Here is a 14,612-nt window from a genome sequence, read left to right as displayed (position 1 = left end):
TCACTACACAGGGAACGTCACGTTTCCTAGAAATAGCAAAGGTCTGTGCTGAGTTCATCCTTTCTGATCCACGGACTCACTTTCCACATTGACGGGTTTCTTTTCTTCTTCTTCTGCTTTAGTTGCTGCTACCCTATTGTAATGCCAGCTTTCTATGAATTTGTTACAATATTATTTCTGTTTTATGTTTTGGTTTCTTTTTTTTTTTTTTGGCCACCAGGTATGTGGGATCGTAGGTCATGGACCAGGGATGGAACCCAATCCCCCTGCAATGGAAGGTGAAGTGTTAACCACTGGACCACTAGGGAAGCTCCTATTTATGTGCTTTTGAAACAGCTTTAAAAAAACCAAAAAACTGGCATAGTGCTTTGAAAGCTTCAGTTCTGAAGTCAGATCTTCCTGGGTTTGAATTCTGGCTTTCCCACTTCTAGCCATGAATCCTTGAGCTAACTGCTTCACTGCTTTAATCCTCAGTGTCTTCATCTGTAAAGCAGGAAGACAGTAACACTTTTCTTATTGGACTATTGGTAGAATTCAATGGATGGAAAACGCTGGGCAAAACAGATAGAACATAGTCAGTCCATGGAGTCCATGGGGCTGCAAAGCATCAGACATGGCTCAGCGACTTAACAACAACATGCTCGATAAAGTGAAGTATTCCCTGTCATTATCTTCTCTTTCTTTATAAGGTGGGATATTAATACACAAGTTAGGTAAATAGAAGAATGACAGGTACAAGTCATTTTTTAAAATGTATGTATTTTTAATTGAAGGGTAATTGCTTTACAGTATTGTGTTGGTTTCTGCCAAACATCAACGTGAATCAGTCACAAGTATATGTATGTCCCCTCCTCTTGAACTTCCCTCCCACCTCCCTACCCATCACCCCCCATCTAGGTTGTTAGAGAGCCCTGGTTTGAGTTACTTGAGTCATACGGCGAATTCTCATTGGTATCTGTTTTACATATGTATGTTTCCATGTTACTCTCTCCATACATCCTACCCTCTCCTTCATGGAAGTATGACAGGTACAAATCATTTTTAAGGACAGCTTTTCAATATTGACTTTTCAAGTAATGTGAAGCGATCCCAGGGATCTGTGCCACTACGAGAAGCTGTAAACACGTCGCAAATTGTCACCCAGTACTTCTGATTCAGCTTATGTCACAGTGCACATGCCCTCCTTGATGGAGACATGGTTACCAGGGGCTCACCACGGTGTTTGGAAGCAGAGCATGTCAAACAACAGCTGAGTCAGAGTACCCCTTAGACGCTGGAACAGCACACAGCTGCACTGTTAAGTTCATACTGGAATCATCTCTTTGTTATTTTTTCAAGATTACAAGAAATTTTTATTTCCATTAAAAAAAATAATCTGTTTTTGGCTATTTTGGTAGAAATGAGTGATTTTAGAGAGGAAAATTGTTTCAGTAGAAACTATAATACACACTTGTGAGTATTAGATTGGAGTCATCTCTTCTTTGGTTGTTGCAAATGGAGTCAAAATTTACGAAACACTATCTCATCAAATACAGATACTGAAAGAGTGTGGGAAGGGATCACAGCTTCTTTGTAGAGCACGGCTGGTATAAAACTTGTGAGCAGGGCTGAGAAGCCGTGATCGCCTCAGGGCTGTTGAACAAACATCTCCTTAGTGTCCACTGTCCACTGTTGAGGTACTGGGCTTGGGCCTGAGGGGGTGATGGAGAGCAAGCCGTTGTCCCAGGTCTTATGAATCTTGCAGCCACAACTGGGGTCAGGGAAGGCAGGCTATTTACAAAAGGGGATGACAGCTTTTACTGCAAAAATGCTGGGCAGCAGACTCTCCTAAATCAGTGATTTGAAACAAGCTAAATAGTATGCACAGTGAGAGTCAAAGGAGCATATAACCCAGGGTTTCTCAAAATTATTTTCACTAATACCCACTTAAGGAGTCTTTTTAGATGTTTTCTTCTAACCGCTGCCCCTGAGATGAAAATTTCATAGTATAGGCACATGCATGCTGGTAGCTTCAGTCACGTCTGACTCTTTGTGACTCTATGGGCTATAGCCCTCAAGGCTCCTCTGTCCATAGGCTTCTCCAGGCAAGAGTATTGGAGCAGGTTGCCATTTCCTTCTCCGGGGGATCTTCCCAACCCAGGGACTGAACTCACATCTCTTACATCTCTTGCTTTGGCAGGTGCGTTCTTTACCACTACTGCCACTAGGGAAGCCCCATCATGTATGTATGAGTTTTATGCATAAAAAGAGTAAGAATTTTTTTGCCTTCCAAGAGCCAATTTTCATCCCCTCTGTTCATTATCCCCCCACTAAGAATGCGGGATCTAATCCACCTGGGAGGGTTTATGAGAAGCTTCTAGAGACAGTTGGGTTGCACCAGGGAGGGAATGGGAGGTTCTCAAAGAAGAGGAAGGAGCATTCCAGCTATTGGGAATAGCGGTGAGACCAAGGGGTAAAAACAACTTTGTTATTTGGAAACTGGTGAGGTGGTTGGAACATGGGGTTCATGTCTGGGTGTGGTGGGACAGAAAACCAGCAGCGGGGCGCGTTTGGTGACTCAGCACCATGGGGGCGCCTGACCCGAAAAATCAACATTTCGGTTTCTTCTGGATCTTTCTTTCCTGCTTACACTCTAGACGTGGAAATGACTTTGCTTCCCAGGATGACCGACCCTCACTGTAACCTTTAAAATGCTCCTACAGTGGAAGGGGAGGCAGGGTCCTTGCAACCATGAGGCTGGTAACCAGGGCTTGAAACCTGCTGTTCTCCCTGATGGGTCAGCTGGGAGATCAAGGGAAATGAATCACTGCAAGCAGCTGTGTGGGTTGACCCTGCCTTTTGGCATTTGGCCACCATTTGCCAGTAAAAGCAGAAGCAGAAACTGACCTATACTGATTGTTACTCACATGAGTCAACTTGCGGTGAATTTCTTAAAAGCTGATTTAAATATTCTTCCTGAATTTCACTATTAACAAGAATGCCTTTGGTACATACTTGGAATTCTGTTTTTTAGTTATTACTAATAAAAGTATGCATTCCCTGATTGGAATGATGAGTGGAATAAGAAATACGTTACTGTGATCTATGTGATTCTTACCACCTTGAAACTTATGGTGTGGCAAGAAAATCAGACAATCAACAAAAAAACTAAAAAAGTTTAAATATTGTGGTAGATGAAGTATAGATTACCTTGAAAATTTAACAGAAGCAAGTTATCCAACCTAATGGCTGCTTTTCTTTTGGTACTGAAGCTCTTGTGTGCATATAGTTCAAGTGCCCACCTGCCCCTCCCCAACTCAGAAGGTGCAGAATCCATCTGCAATGCAGGAGATGTGGGTTTGATCCCTGGGTTGGGAAGATCCCCTGGAGGAGGGCATGTTAACCCCCTCCAGTATTCTTGCCTGGAGAATCCCCATGGACAGAGGAGCCTGGCAGGCTACAGCCCATGGGGTCGCAAATAGTGGGACATGACTGAGCGACTAAGCACAGCACAGCACACATATATACACATACACATATATACACATGCATACATACATACACACACACACACGTGTGTGTGTATATATATATATATATAGCTTCCCTGCTGGCTCAGTGGCAAAGAATCTGCCTGCAATGCAGGAGACACAGGAAATTCGGGTTTAATACCTGGGTCAAGAAGATCCCCAGAGAAGGCAATGGCAACCCACTCCAGTGTTCTTGCCTGGAGAATCCCAGGGACGGGGGAGCCTGGTGGGCTGCCATCTATGGGGTTGCACAGAGTCGGACACGACTGAAGAGACTTAGCAGCAGCAGCAGCAAGAAGATCCCCTGGAGCAGGCAATGGTAACCCATTCCAGTATACTTGCCTTAAAAGTCCCATGGATAGAGGAGCCTGGCGGGCTACAGGCCCCGGGGCCACAAAGGGTCAGACGCCAACTGAGCAACTGAGCACAAGAAGTATGTGTGTGTGTGTGTGTGTATTTTTTCATATACATACATGAACAAAACAAGAAAGTCCTCCCCTTATACCAGAGAGAGAGAGACTGGGATGCCTATAAACTTGCAGCACCAGTGTCAGCTTTACTGTCTTTCACTGAGACAGTCATTTCCTAGGCAGGTTGATAGGGCGTCTAAGGGTCCCCAAGGAGAGAGGGGTCTGGAATTCTCAAGGAGGAAGAAAGGACAAACTTTTTTTCTTTCTCCACATTCCTTAGGATTATATAACAATAATGTATCCTGCCTAAGGACAGTCTTTGGATTCAACCTTCTGTTATCTTAAAATGTTAATTATGGGAGTAGACCTGGTCTTTACAAGCATGTATCTTGCCTGAGGACAGTGTTATCTTAAAATGTAAATTATGGGAGTAGGTCTGATGAGGTCTTTACAACCTCCAGATATTCTTTGGATTATATAACTTCATTTTTAACACTAGCAAGCGGGTACTCTTTCGGCCCCCTTCTGATGCCTATGTCAGAAGCTTTCTGTATCTCCTTTATACTTTAATAAAACTTTATTACACAAAAGCTCTGAGCGATCAAGCCTCGTCCCTGGCCCCGGATTGAATTCTTCTCCTCCGGGGGCAAGAATCCTGGTGTCTTCTCGTGATTCAACAACAACCTTTCATCACCTTTGCAGCTTTAGCAATTAAGAAAATGATGCCAAAAAGCTAAGCAAAATTCTCTTTTGCCCAATATTTTCTACACCAAAATTGTGGTCACCCTAAAGTGAGAAACATGAGCCTCTCTAGTGGGGGAATAACACAGGAAGTTTGAAACCAGGACTGGTGAAAAAAACTTACGAACGTAAAAGTCGACACATTTTTGGCGAATTTGGGACTTAGTAAAAAAAATCATGCTACAAAATATTGAAATAATTCCCTGACCTACACCTACTTCATGGATTTCTGCTGAGCTAATTTTAACCTCAGTGAAAAGAAAAAAAAAACAACAACTCTCCACTGAATATTTGCAGAATTGAATTCCAAAGCCTGTTAAGTTTGGTTCCTTTAATCTAACATGGATGAAACTTCTGTTTCTTTTTCTATAACGTAGAGTACAGAGAAACAGGAAGCCCAGAACTGCTAAATGCAGGCCACTGTGCAGATATAATGTAATTGTGTTCAGATGTGATATTTGTTCTTCTGGGTCTTATTAGGGGCACTCTAATTAATTAAAGCATGACAGATGTCATTGCTGAATCCTCTGTCCATTATAGTTAAGGCTTCATTTGGGGAGCATGGTACCATCTGAGTGAAAATGATCCATTCACACCACGTTAAGCAGAGATAAATAATCCAAATTAAATTAAGCGGGAAGCACTGAGCCCAGCTATGATTCACAGCTGAAACTAAGTCTGATCTAGTTTATAATGCAGAAGTTTCCCTGTGCGGGAGGCTGCCTCTGGGTGAGGGGCCCTAGCTCTCGCCTCCCAGATACCCCCTTCCCAGCCCCCACCACTCGCTCTGCCTTGTTATCAGTACTGGAGCCAACTTCCTCCAACAGTGATCTTTTAGAAGTGGGAACCTTCCTCTAGCTTTGGCTCAAGTAGGCACTTGGAGTCTCCACTAGTCTTTCTGAGACACCGAATGTACCAAAGATACTTCCAAAGAGAGTCACAGAGTCATGAGAACTGGTGAGGGGGACTGAAGGAACAGGCTGATCCAGATCCTAGTTCTTTCTCTTTGGACAAATGAGGCCCCACAGGGAGGATGTTTTTAATCGAGTAACTTCAGTATCTGCTGAAATCTGAAAATGGAAACATCTGCTCTGTATAGAACTGTACTTCATGTGGACTTACCCCCCAACACAACCACTGCTTGCTTTTATCAGTAAATGAGGTGGGTTTATGACGAAACCAAGGAAGGCTGTTTTAAAGACTTTTTCAAAACAATGGGAAAGGCTTTGGGTAAGCCATGCATTCTTTATAGTCACGTTTGAAAGTGCCTCGTTTTCCCTAAAGGAGACCTGGGTCTCTTTCCACTCCGAGGTCCCCTCCATCATGGTGGTCTCTTGCATTAAGTGCCCTCAGACATTCTGGGGTTTTAGCAAAGAAGAAGTTTAGTTAAGCATATTTACATAATTTGCTGACAGTGCTGTGTGTTTATTGACGGTTGTCGCCTTGTAGGAATAGCTGCTAGTTCAACTCCTAGTTCAACTGTGCCAACTTCTAGAGCTGAGACACACGGGTGCCCAGGATCCAGAAGTTGTGTTACAAAATAAAGGTATCTCACAGCACCTGGCGCAAGAAGTATGAGTAGTGGAGGAGAAACAAGGCTCAAAGTGTCTAAAGACAGAAATTCTTCCATATGAAGAAGTCTTCCAAATCTTACACAAGAAAGAAACTTCAAGGATATTTTCTCAAATTTGATATCCTAAAATTTTATGATTCCCAATAAAAGTTTGTAAAACAGGAAAACACTTTTCTAAACTATCAAAAATTAGAAATACATACAATATTATGAATTACATATGCCTCTATTTGATCATTCACTTAAATATGGCCAGCCCATCAACACAGCGGGCTTCCCTGGTAGCTCAACGTGAAAGAGCCCACGTGGAATGCAGGAGACCGGGTCTGATCCCTGGGTCAGGAAGATCCCCTGGAGAAGGGAATGGCTACCCACTCCAGTATGCTTGCCTGGGAAATCGCATGGACAGAGGAGCCTGGTGGGGTCCATGGAGTCGCATAAGAATTGGACACAGCGACTAAACAACGACAGATCAACGCAACACCCAGAAACACACTATAATAATTAGATCAGTAATGGTTGGCACTTTCTGTCACCTGAAAGCTGCAGAGAGACGTTGAAGCTTTGTTTCCAGAAGTGGCTTCCAGGCCTCTAGGGATACTGACTAGTCCTGATAGGACTGTTCAGAGTAGGAACAGAGGCTGTACGAGACGCTTACCCTGATGACAACCTTGACCACATTCTATGAGCTGAGGGTGAGGGAGCTGGCTGTTCGGACTCACCGGGGTAAAGGCTCTCAGTGCTGCAGCCGCATCCCTCAGACTGGTCAGTCTGTCTCACCGTCAGTAATCGGCCTGTCTCTGTACCTGTGTCTCTGAACCACAGCAGACTGCTGGCTCTGCCCAGAAGCCTGAGGGCCAAGCCTGAAATGCCAGGAAATTAACAAGGCCTGAGAGCAGGGCTCAACCAGGAACTGAGTAAGTGGACAAGTACACGGGCTCCCTCACTCTCACCCGTTGGATGGGCTTATTCCAAGGCATGCGTTCTTTACTCCCCATTGTCTCCCCATGGACATGAGCGTCCCTGCCCACGGGATAGGTATCTCAACACCCACCCCCTCTCACTGCGCCGTCGCCCGCTGGCATTCCCTGCAACTCCCAGGTAACTGTATGCCCTGATACGTTGTCTCAGGTCTGCTTCTGGGGAACCAAACTAGGGCACCCGCTGCCAGACATGGTGGATTTTCATCTCTGTGTATACAATGCTTCTTCTTCTTCTTTTAGAATAGATGAACATATTGATGTTATTGTTTGTTGACAGTCTTGGCTGCTGAAAGTGATTTGCCACTAGTCTTTGAAATAGCCATGTGCAACACCCAACGGCCACATTATGAAGAAGTGAGGTGGAAATTAGCTGATCAGGTCACTTTTTGGTTGTTGTCATATTATTTGTACTTGGCATTTGGGTTGGTCTGTAACATCGCTGAGAAACTTCAGTGTTTAAAACATCCTCATTTTTTGTTTTTTTGGCTTTTTATTTCAGTATCTATGAATTTACAACTTTGGCAAGGGGTTTGTGTTTACTTTTAATGGAAGATGTCTAAAATTTTTAAAACATTGACACACCCATATTGTGTAGAGTATGATCATTAATGGGTAACCAAGGTATGATCTCACATTGTTACTTCTCCCTTTATTGAAAAGGATTACCTGAGTTTTTATTATTTCCCTCCTTGAATAAGTCATAAATTTGGTTAAGCTAAAAAATAATGGTATCTTAATAATAAGATGATAGTGATTTTTTAAAATTTAATTTTATTTTTAAACTTTACATAATTGTATTAGTTTTGCCAAATATCAAAATGAATCCGCCACAGGTATACATGTGTTCCCCATCCCGAACCCTCCTCCCTCCTCCCTCCCCATACAATCCCTCTGGGTCGTCCCAGTGCACTAGCCCCAAGCATCCAGTATCGTGCATCGAACCTGGACTGGCATCTCGTTTCATACATGATATTTTACATGTTTCAATGCCATTCTCCCACATCTTCCCACCCTCTCCCTCTCCCACAGAGTCCATAAGACTGTTCTATACATCAGTGTCTCTTTTGCTGTCTCGTACACAGGGTTATTGTTACCATCTTTCTAAATTCCATATATATGTGTTATTACACTGTATTGGTGTTTTTCCTTCTGGCTTACTTCACTCTGTATAATAGGCTCCAGTTTCATCCACCTCATTAGAACTGATAGTGAATTTTTAAACTGAAAAGCTGTTGATTCTATGTACTTTTGTAACCCATTGTCTTAAAATTGAAGGAAAGCATGCATAGATTATACCAGCAAAATAGGTTTATTGTGAAAATTGGCTCTTTGCCATAGCTTGGGGAGAGTTTGTGGAGAACACAGTGGCACAAGTGGTAAAGAACCTGCTGCCAATGCAGGAGACACCATAGACACAGGTCCCATCCCTGGGTCAGGAAGATCCCCTGGGGTGGGCACGGCAACCCACACCAGTATTCTTACCTGGAAGATCCCAGGGACAGAGGAGCCAGGTGGGCTGCAGTCCTTGGAGTTGCAGAGTCAGATGCAACTGAGCACATGCAATAGCAAGAAAGGACACAATGAGGGAGATCTAGCACTTGACGGGGGTGGAACCCAGGCCCCCGTTCAGGGAGTGCAGAGACTTCGCCGCTGGACCACTGGGGAGGTCCCTCTGTCTGGAGTCATTTCTGAAAGTCTTTCAGCCGAAAGAGATTTAGGGTCTCCAAGTGCAACAGTGGTTCATGAAGCCCAGCTGCAGGGGCTGGGACCCTGGGCAGGAAGCTTCTGGTTCCAGCCTGTCGTGGAAGCAGAGATCCAGCACCGTGGGCTCGGGCCCTGAGGCTGACAACACACTTGGGAACTGGCCGTGACGAGTCCGCCTGGCCTTCTGGCCTCCACCCGGACCTCCTGGATTTTGGTGTGAACATAAGTGACTGCATTGCCATTTCCTACCAACCTAATTCAGTAAAGTTTGGTGTCAGATATCAATTAAAATGTAAAAACCACAAAAATACAGAAATGTGGTATTTCCTGCACACCTGAATTATTCAATGGAGACCATGCCAACTGCAAAGCAGACCCCTCGCTCTTTTCCATCTGTGGCTTTGTCAACTCCACATGGCCTGGCACACTTTCCCACACAAAGCAGGCGTCCATGCAGTGGGGGGTTCTTGTTGAGGAAATGAGAAGAGCTCTGCTATAGGGGTGACAGTCAGTCAGTCAGTTCTGTCTCTCAGTCGTGTCCAACTCTTTGCGACCCCATGGACTGCAGCATGCCAGGCCTCCCTATCCATCACCAACTCCTGGAGTTCACCCAAACCCATATCCATCAAGTCGGTGATGCCTTCCAACCATCTCATCTCCCTCAGTCAGTCTCTCCCATCAGGAAGCTTCCATAAGCCTCTTATCCCAATTCATCAGAGGGCAGACAGAATGAAAACCACAATCGCAGAAAACTAACCAATCTGATCACATGGACCACAGCCTTGTCTGACTCGATGAAACTATGAGCCATGCTGTGCAGGGTCACCCAAGACGGACGGGTCATGGTGGAGAGTTCTGACAAAATGTGGTCCACTGGAGAAGGGAATGGCAAACCCCGTCAGTGTTCTTGCCTTGAGAACCCCACGAGCAGTATGAAGAGGCGACACTGGTGGTAAAGAATCTGCCTACCAATTCAGACACGAGTTCGATCCCTGGGTCGGGAAGATCTCCTGAAGTAAGAAATGGCACCTCACACCAGTATTCTCGCCTGGAAAATTCCGTGGACAGAGGAGCCTGGTGGGCTACACTCCAAGAGGTCACAAAGAGTTGGATGCGACTGAGCACACAGGAGCTGGCCATTAAGAGTGTGGGGGCCACCAGAGGGTCAAAGCCAGTGTTTCTGCTTGGTGGGGAAACAGAACGGGATGCTGAGTCTGTTTCTTAGCGCATGTGTAGGACTCAGCTCAGGTAAGGGTAGCGGAAGAAGACGCTGCATCAATGACCCCATGATCTGGGGGACGGAGAGCAGCCTTGTAACCAAGTGTGAACGGAGCTTGGAAAGTACTGATGGGAAGTGGGTCAGTTTTGAAGAGTCTTAGAAGTTGGGCTATAATTATGAACATTTTTTCAACAGATAAGATTCCTAAAGAGGAGGTTGAATGAATAATAATCTTTTTAAACTAATTAAACCATTGATAACATATTATAATGTATATTATATGATATATAATATAATTTATTGTAATATTATATTATATTATCTGATAATATTATACAGGATAAAGGTTCTTTTTCTTTCCCCTGTATTTTTAATTTACATATAGTTGGTTTATAATGTGTTAGCTTCAGGTGTACAGCAAAGTGATTCATGTATGTGTATGTATGTATAATGTATGTATACCTATGTGTATATATACTTTTTCAGATTCTTTTCCATTAGAGGTTATTAAAAGATGCTGAACATAGTTCCCTGTGCTATACAGTGGGCCCTTGTTGGTTATCTACTTTATATATAGTGTAATCATTCCTAAAGAGGGATCATCCCAGACCAGCTGCATTGGCATTACCTGGGAACAAGTGTGAAATGTAGATTCCAGGGCCCCATGCAGGCTGACCAAATGGGAAACGCGGCATCTGTGTAACCAGCCCTCCAGGTGATTAGGATGACCACTCATGAACCACTGGGAGTGGAGACAAGGGGGTCATGGTTTTCCTGTGAGTCACCTGATGAAGCCTGGATTCACTGCCTTCAAATGTTTTAAGCCAAAGTTCGCAGCCTACACTTTGTTAATAGGTTGCCCACCCCCTAAACAGAGAAAGCAAAATGTGTTCCTTTGTGTAAGGAACATATGAAAACACTGCCTTATTTCCTTCTTTGCTGAATTTCACATGAACTAGACAAAACACACCCCAGCCTCAACTATTTTCCAGAGAAATGAGCTAAGGTAAGTGGTGGAGAGCTAAAATTAAGCCACAGGCTCCTCCTATCCCCCAGACTCTCCTGATGGTGAACTGCAAAAGGCTTTCATTCCATTAACCCCGGAGCTGGAGGCAGAGACCTTCAGGAGAGGGTTTTTTCAGGTGACTATCACACTTAGAGACACATCGACTTGATTTTGGAATTCTGCAGAGCTGGTTTAAAAGCTATTTTGGAAACATTCTTGGTTGAACACCCACGCGATGTTGGCCAGGTGTGAGGGTAGCAAGTACAGGAGTGTTGGGGCCTTGGGCAGGTGGGCAGGCAGGGTTAGCAGACAACCCTCCTTTGAGTTCTGCCAGGCCTTACACATGCTCCCTGGGGCCCAGTGCTGCAGCGTTAGACCCAAGAGCTCAGAAGTCCTCCTATACTAGGGGACCCGAGGAGAGCGGCCCACACGGTGAGGGCAGGTCTGGGCGAGTGGGAGACTCTGTGACTCCAGAAAGACCACCCAGCACTCCTGTCTCATTAAAAATACGGCTGGCGACCACGGGTTTCCCAGCTCATGGGCTGACTCACATTTTGTTTCAGCGACCTCTTGGGAATGCAATCAGATACCCCTGAGCTTGGAGGGAACTGTCTAGGCAGCGAAGACCTCCCCTTACTTTCTTCCCTGACAGATGCTCCTGGGGTTTGTTGACTGTTTCCAGAGACACAGACCACACATCACTTTGAAGCCTGTAAAGCATCAGAGTCTGAACCCGTCAGGCACTCCCATGTTTCAAGCATGGAGTTAGACACCAAAGCAGAACTGCAACCAGGTTACCTCTGATCCAGTCCTGAGACTGTCACCCTATTAAAGGGATCAGACTTGGCAAGAATGAAGTCAGCATGAAGAGGGACATCTCTTTAGAGAGGACTGGCATGACTGTGCTGTGGGTCCCACCTCCTCTATGAAATAACATAAAACCCTGGTGTCATCTGTGGACTCAGTTCTATGATGGAGCTAAACCAGGTTTCTGAACCTCAACACTAATGATGTTTTGGTGCCAAATAATTGCTTTCTGATCGGGCCTGTGGGGGATTGTGGGATGTCTAGTGGCATCCCTTTCCTCTACTGTTGAGGCCCCGTAGAACCTGCCTTCTGTTGTGATGGTGCAAAATATCTCTGGACATTGCCTTATTACAAGTGAAATTGTGTGTGTGTGTGTGTGCGCGTGCACGCGCATGCACTGGTATAAAATGCCTTCTTTAAACGTGGGTCTGGAAGGAAAGAAAACAGCTGGAAAAGGGAGGCTGGTATTTGGGATTCATGTAAAACCATGAGACGTCTGTGGTTTTTAATGCTAAGAAGATTGATCTGGGCCAGTGTCTATACAATCATTTGGTCTTAAGGGGTCCTCGTTCATAAAGTGTTGCCAGTCTGAGATCCTAGGGCTCCCCAAAACCTGAGAAATGAGGGGCCCAGGAAGGTGTGAGGACCTCAAGGTCAGGGGGTAATCCCCTGGACCGTGCCTGATCTCACTTGTGGGAGCTGCTGGTGTTACTGTTCACTCCTATTCTTGCTCTGTATTGGAGAGCTCTACATCATGTCCTCATCTCTCCCCACTCACAAACATGAGTGGAGGGTTGGAATCTTGCCTCACTTGAAGGAAAATCATATCAGCTTTTCAACTTAGAAACATGTCATTGAAATGTATTAGGCCTTTTGTTAATTATTATCGAACTTCACTCAATGCCATGTTTGCTAGACTTTGGAATTCATTTTTCTGTTTCTAAAACTCCCTGTCCCCACTACCCACACATGCACACGTGCACACGCACCCCTTTATTACAACCCCAGGTGACAGGGGTCTGAGGTTAGGATGCTGCTGTCCCCTCAGATACCAGGACCAGCCAGACAGCACTCCCCCTCATCCTAAGGATCTGGGTCTCATCTGAAATATCTGCTCACAGACTGGCCATGTTTGCACAGGAAACTGAGAGGGAAATCCCTGACAAAGAATGAAAGGGCCCAGGGACTTTGCTGATGGTCCAATGGTTAAGATTCCACCTTTCAATGTAGGGGGTGTGGGTTCAATTCCTGGCCGGGGAGCTACTATCCTTCATGCTGCTGCTGCTGCTACTGCTAAGTCGCTTCAGTCGTGTCCGACTCTGTGGGACCCCATAGACTGAAGCCCACCAGGCTCCCCCGTCCCTGGGGTTCTCCAGGCAAGAACATCGGAGTGGGTTGCCATTTCCTTCTCCAATGCGTGAAACCGCTTGGCCAAAAAAACAAACAAAAAACAGAAACAGTATTGTAACAGATTCAATAAAGGCTTTAAAAAAATGGTCCACATTAAAAAAAAAAAAGTCTTTAAAAAACAAAAGAATAAAAAGACCTGCTGCTGCTGCTGCTAAGTCGATTCAGTTGTGTCCAACTCTGTGCGACCCCATAGACGGCAGCCCACCAGGCTCCCCTGTCCCTGGGGTTCTCCAGGCAAGAACACTGGAGTGGGTTGCCATTTCCTTCTCCAGTTCACGAAAGTGAAAAGTGAAAGTGAAGTTGCTCAGTTGTGTCCGACTCTTAGTGACCCCATGGACTGCAGCCCACCAGGCTCCTCCGTCCATGGGATTTTCCAGGCAAGAGTACTGGAGTGGGGTGCCATCACCTTCTCTGATAAAAAGACCTAGACCATTCTAAACATCGAGAATGGGCCATTCTTCAGGAGATTAAATTAAAAGCATACTCCTAGTACTAAAAGGAACCTACTTTTCAGGATTCAGGTTTCTGCTGTTGTGTAATTTTTCACCAAAAATACTCTCCCCTGGGTCACCTACCACAGCTTCCCAGCATCTGGCCCTGTGATTGTAGTTCGAATTCCTTGGAGTGCTTCAGCAACTCCTAGACATTCAATCACAAAGATTTCATTTGAGGTCTGAGCTATACATTGCTGAGATTTTACAAGCTCTCTCCCGCTAGGGATAAGAAAGGAAATGGTTGCCTTAACTGTAGTGAATGAAGGATCCAGAAGATTCCATTCACAAAAAAATGCAGGAAGGGAAAGATATTATTTGGATTATTTGGCTGTGAATTCATTTCGTTCTTCCAGATGCTATAAATCTTCCGTACCACTTAAAATTCCAATTCTGTGCTTGGATGAGATGCATAGAGATTACCTGATCTAACGCTGCAGGCAAGAAAAATAAGCACCAAGGAATTTAAATGACTTATCTGAGCTCCTTTAACTGGTTATCAGCAAAACTATTGGAGATGGCATTGATTTCCGATAGATAATTTGTCTTGAGAACATCAAATGTAATCCATTATGAAGCAGCACGACTTATGGGAGGAGGACTACAATTTCACAAGCATTTACTTGGCACTGAACTTTTAATTTAGAAGTGTGCATCTACTCAAAAGCTGCTGATGGAGTATCTGGCTCAAGCGTCACATGGCTTACCCCCACAGTGCACCAGGCTCATGCCAAGGTGTATTACATGAGCAGGGAGAGA

The sequence above is a fragment of the Bos grunniens genome, chromosome 22 (genome assembly GCF_055505025.1).
Source record: "Bos grunniens cultivar Pamir isolate PY7600 chromosome 22, Bosgru_T2T1.0, whole genome shotgun sequence".
Lineage (NCBI taxonomy): Eukaryota > Metazoa > Chordata > Mammalia > Artiodactyla > Bovidae > Bos > Bos grunniens.
Note: the sequence above shows the minus strand (reverse complement) of the source record.